The following is a 6,000-nucleotide window of genomic DNA, read 5'->3' on the forward strand; positions in this document are numbered from 1 at the left end:
TAGGCTGTAGAAAACCATCCATCCATCTCATCAGAACAGGATGGATCAACAGTGATTCAAATTACTGGTTTGCATCCTTAAAAGGATAGTTGTGTTTTGCTGCATAACACACATTATTTGTCTACCATTTGTCTACTCATTGTCAGGTTATTAGATACAGTATATAAGCTTCAGTAATAACAGAACACCATGGTTGTAATAACACTTAAAACCGGTAGTTTGTAAATGTGTAGAATGTGTTTGTTTTGGGTCCACACTGGTAAATTACCTTACAGTGCCTGGATTAAATTAGTTTTTTCCCCCTCATCAATCTACACACAATACCCAATAATGACAAAGCAAAAACAGGGTTTTAGATTTTCTTTGCTAATTTATATAAAATAACAAATGGAAATATTACACTTAGATAAGACTTCTCCCAAAGCCACTTTTGTGTTGTCTTTGCTGTATGCTTAGGGTCGTTGTGCTGTTGGAAGGCGAACCTTAGACTGGGGCAGACATCTTAAGCGCTCTGGAGCAGGATTTCAAGGATCTCTCTGAACTTTGCTCCGTTCATCTTTTCCTCAATCCTGACTAGTCCCCCATTCCCTGCCACTGAAAAAGATCCCCGCAGCATGATGCTGCCACCATGCTTCACCATACGGATGGTGCCACGTTACCTCCAGACGTGACGCTTGGCATTTAGGCCAAAGAGTTCAATCTTGGTTTAATCAGACCAGAAAATCTTGTTTCTCACGGTCATGAGTCTTTTTAGGTGCCTTTTGGCAAACTCTAAGTAGGCTGTCATGTGCCTTTTACTGAGGAATGGCTTCAGTCTGACCACTACCATAAAGTCCTGATTGGTGGAGTGCTGCAGAGATGGTTGTCCTTCTGGAAAGTTCTCCCATCTCCACAGAGGAACTCAGGAGCACTGTCAGATTGGCCATTGGGTTCTTGGTCACCTCCCTGACCCAAGACCCCTCTCCCCCGATTGTTCGGTTTGGCAGGGTGGCCAGCTCTAGGAATAGACTTTGTGTTTCCAACATCTTCCATTTAAGAATAATGGAGGCCACTGTGTTCTTGGGGACCTTCAAAACTAAAGACATTTTTTGGTACCCTTCCCCAGATCTGTGCCTCGAGAAAATTCTGTCTCGGAGCTCTACAGGCAATTCTTTCGACCTCATTGCTTGGTTTTTGCTCTGACATGCACGGTCAACAGTGAGACCTCATGTAGACCAGTGTGTACCTTTCCAAATCATGTCCAATCAACTGAATTCACCATAGGTGGACTCCAATCAATTTATAGAAACATGATGATCAATGGAAACAGGATGCACCTGAGTTCAATTTAGACTCATAGCAAAAGGTCTGAATAGTTTTTTGTTTGTTTGTTTTTTTCAATACATTTACTAACATTATCAAAAATGTTTTGTCATTACAGGGTATTGTGTGTAGATTGATTGAGGAAAACATTTACTTAATCCATTTTAGAATAAGTCTAACAATGTGGAAATATCAAGGGGTCTGAATACTTTCCGAAGGCCACTGTATGTAAATGATAGTTACAGAGGATTTTCTTCTGAATAACTGGTCAGGGCATAACACTTTCCATTCAGCTTCAGGCAACTTGGATGTAAAGGCTTGATCACACCTGCTGTGACTACCTCTATCTATCATGCCCATTGATTTATCTCGTAAGCACCAATGTAATTACACTCAACACAATGTTGAAAAACAGAATGCTTAACACCACTAGATCACATAATTGGAAATGAGCAGGGACCAGTGTAGCATAAGATAGTGAAAGCTGGGACTCTAACCAGGGCTCATACGTGGCAAAGTGAGCTCTAACGGCTGTTGCCATGAAAGCCTAGTAGGCCTCTGGGCAGAGGTGGTAGGACTACAATGCTGGCATATGCCTAAGTATATAACATGATTGACACAACTATAATAATCATCATGAAACAGCCTTGGAAGTGCCATAAGTGTAAGCTAACATAATTCATTATTTTACATTAACCTGTTTAACCCTTTGGTGCGTACGATCACATATTTGTGATCATTGTTGACTGGTCCCTGCAGCGTACCATCACAAATCTGATTTGAACAGTAGCAACAGAAGGTATAGTTGAAGTCGGAAGTTTACATACACCTTAGCTAAATACATTTAAACTCAATTTTTCACAATTCCTGACATTTAATCCTAGTAAAATTCCATGTCTTAGGTCAGTTAGGATCACCACTTAATTTTAAGAATGTGAAATGTCAGAATAATAGTGGAGAGAATTATTTATTTCAGCTTTTATTTCTTTCATCACATTCCCAGTGGGTCAGAAGTTTACATACTCAATTAGTATTTGGTAGCATTGCCTTTAAATTGTTTAACTTGGTTCAAATGTTTCGGGTAGCTTTCCACAAGCTTCCCACAATAAGTTGGGTGAATTTTAACCCATTCCTCCTGACAGAGCTGGTGTAACTGAGTCAGGTTTGTAGGCCTCCTTGCTCGCACACGCTTTTTTTTTGTTCTGCCCACAAAGTTTCTACAGGATTGAATTCAGGGCTTTGTGATGGCCACTCCAATGCCCTGACTTTGTTGTCCTTAAGCCATTTTGCCATGACTTTGGAAGTATGCTTGGGGTCATTGTCCATTTGGACATAACGATGGTCATTATGGCCAAACAGTTATATTTTGTTTCATCAGATTAGAGGACATTTCTCCAAAAAGTATGATCTTTTTCCCCATGTGCAGTTGCAAACCATAGTCTGGCTTTTTTATGGCGGTTTGAGAGCAGTTGCTTCTTCCTTGCGGCCTTTCAGGTTATGTCGATATAGGACTCGTTTTACTGTGGATATAGATACCTTTATACCTGTTTCCTCCAGCATCTTCACAAGGTCCTTTGCTGCTGTTCTGGGATTGATTTGTACTTTTCGCATCAAAGTACGTTAATCTCTAGGAGACAGAATGTGTCTATGTCCTGAGTGGTATGATGGCTGTGTGGTCCCATTGTGTTTATAGTTGCGTAATATTGTTTGTACAGATGAACATGGTACCTTCAGGTGTTTGGAAATTGCTCCCAAGGATGAACCAGACTTGTGGAGGTCTACAATTCTTCTTTTGATGTCTTGGCTGATTTCTTTTGATTTTCTCATGATGTCAAGCAAAGAGGTACTGAATTTGAAGATAGGCTTTGAAATACATCCACAGGTACACTTCCAGTTGACTCAAATTATGTCAATTAGCCTATCAGAAGCTTCTAAAGCCATGATATAATTTCTGGAATTTTCCAAGATGTTTAAAGGCACAGTCAACTTAGTGTATGTAAACTTCTGACCCACTGGAATTGTGATACAGTGAATTATAAGTGAAGTAATCTGTCTGTAAAAAATCGTTGGGTAGGGATATCCTTGTCTCCTCGCGCACCAGCGACTCCTGTGGCGGGCCGGGCGCAGTGCGCGCTAGCCAAGGTTACCAGGTTCACGGTGTTTCCTCCGACACATTGATGCAGCTGGCTTCCGGGTTGGATGCGCGCTGTGTTAAGAAGCAGTGCGGCTTGGTTGGGTTGTGTATCGGAGGACGCATGACTTTCAACCTTCGTCTCTCCCGAGCTCGTACGGGAGTTGTAGCGATGAGACAAGATAGTAGCTACTAAAACAATTGGATACCACGAAAAAGGGGTAAAGATAAAATATATATACTTTTTTTAAAGAGCCACTATAATGATGATTGACACTTGTGTTTTTCTGTTGCTCTTTAGAAAACTGATATTTCAGTCTTGGAGCTGTTTCCTGACCGATTTCACGTTTGGTTAATGATGTTTGTCCCCCATGAAACACTGTAAATGTGGATTTTACTTCCTCAAAATAACCCAAAAACTCAAGAAATCTGTAATTTTTACATTTTTGCCAAGGATGTTTTAGTTTCACAACTGTACATCTAACTAAGGTGTTTGGTGCGGTATTTCTCAAGTAAAAAAACGCTCAATGTCTTGTCTTATGTAAACAAAGTCGGAGCTGCTGGAAAGGACTGTCTCATTGTCTATGCACTTGGATAGAGCGCATCACTGCAGCTGTTCACCCCATGTTAGTGGTTAAATGGACATCGTCAAATCAAAACTCAACCTTAATTTATCCGTTGTGATGCATGGATGTTCCAAACTCAGTTTTAAACCAGACTGACTTCATGACAAATTATCCTATTTACACATTGTAGTCAATTATGACATTTGATTAACTGTTTCTGACTCAAATTGATGCCACAGGCATTCGTTGCTTTTTAAAGACAGTCCTCTTTAAGGCTAATTTCATCATCAGAACCTTCAAGTGGTGATTTTAGCATATAAATCTTGGTGGGGCAAAAAATAATTAAGTGGGATGCATGTTAGCAAAGCCACTACACCACACAACACTAAACAATACATTAATTGAACTATAATGGCGACAAACTGTGCCCACAAACTGTTAGGGCCTACATAAAGCTGTCCGAACATCTTCCTATCAGCGGAATCTTGTCTGGCAGCGAAACAGTTCATTCAGCCTCATTTACTGCCTCTTTAAAAACATAGCTGATATAGCTGACTTGCTTAAACAAATGTTGTTTCTAATGAAAATTGAGATGAAAAAACTATGGCATAAGGGGACTACAAGCGGATAAGAGGCAATCCATCATTTCGATTAAGAGATTAATGAGCAAGCTACGACGGACGTAGTCAATATAACTATTTGTTTAGCACTTTTGAAATGTACAGCGACAGAATTCAGAACATGGTTATTACAGTTTTCTCCCTGTACACCAAGTCAGAACTGTAGTATAAATGAAGGGGGCATATAAGCACACAATGAAAGCTCTTACATTATTCAATGATTACATTTCTCTAAAACTGGTTATAGGCTACATGTGCACCACCAAGTCAGAACAGTGGGCGAAATTAAGAGGGGTAAATAGACCAAATTATTAGGGTGAGGCCCATGGGCTACTAACATCTTACTACATAACATACCCTTATGTATACTGTAGCTAATAAAGTAATACTATCTCCCTGGCATATTACATCATTTATGCAGCAGCATACAATACATGTTTGGACTTACCTTGTTGTGCTGTGCTCACATGAAAGGAAGATGGTGCGCCGGTCCTTCGTGGGCAAAGTCTGGCATTCTCTGGATTTATGGGGCTTTCAAAACAACTGGGATGTCTGGGGGAAAAAACAAGGTTGAATCATGATGATGCCATTGATCTTCAGTTCGTAGCTCTAGAAAGAGGCTGGATTTACTATTCCGAGTTAGATGACCGTTCAAAACATATTTTCCCAGTCAGAGCTCGTTTATTGCGGCACAAATCATGCTTCATTGACAACATGGCCAATGTTGAATGTTTATGATTTTAAACTTGGAAAAGAGCCCCTTAATCCTAGATTTGGGACCACACAGCCACTGTCACTGATTCGTTCCAAACCACTCATTGTTGAATTTGCTATTTCCAACTTGTTGTGTAATTTTTATGTCCTTATGGTTGATGAGTACCGATATGTTCTATCTATAATTTCTCTTCAATATTTATCTTCATATGACAAGGATTAAAAAGGATTTTCCAATAGATTGTCGACTTGATTCATGATGACTGCTAGCTAAGATTTTGAAAGTATGATGTTGATATGATCAGTCCAATCAAAGCTACTGTACATATAACGTGGCCATTTTATCTGTGGCCAATGACCTTGAGCCTTCTTGGATGAGCACTTCTAACGTATATCTATGGCAGCACCAAAGGGGCTAGAATTTTGAGGTGTCCCCTTAGACTTCGAGGTGACGTTATATCCCCATGAGTGACAGAACACTGAGCCAATCACAGCGCAATGCTCCTTATTTTCTGCTGGCTTGCCCCACTACCACAGAAAGCACTGTGCCAGGCTGAAACCCCTGCATTTGTGTCGCCATAATCAAGAAAAAAAAATAGACCATGTTTGTATGCGGCCTTATTAACTCAATTACATATGTTTTTACATTATTTGCAAACTGATATGT

The sequence above is a fragment of the Oncorhynchus gorbuscha genome, linkage group LG09, assembly GCF_021184085.1.
Source record: "Oncorhynchus gorbuscha isolate QuinsamMale2020 ecotype Even-year linkage group LG09, OgorEven_v1.0, whole genome shotgun sequence".
Taxonomy (NCBI): Eukaryota; Metazoa; Chordata; class Actinopteri; order Salmoniformes; family Salmonidae; genus Oncorhynchus; species Oncorhynchus gorbuscha.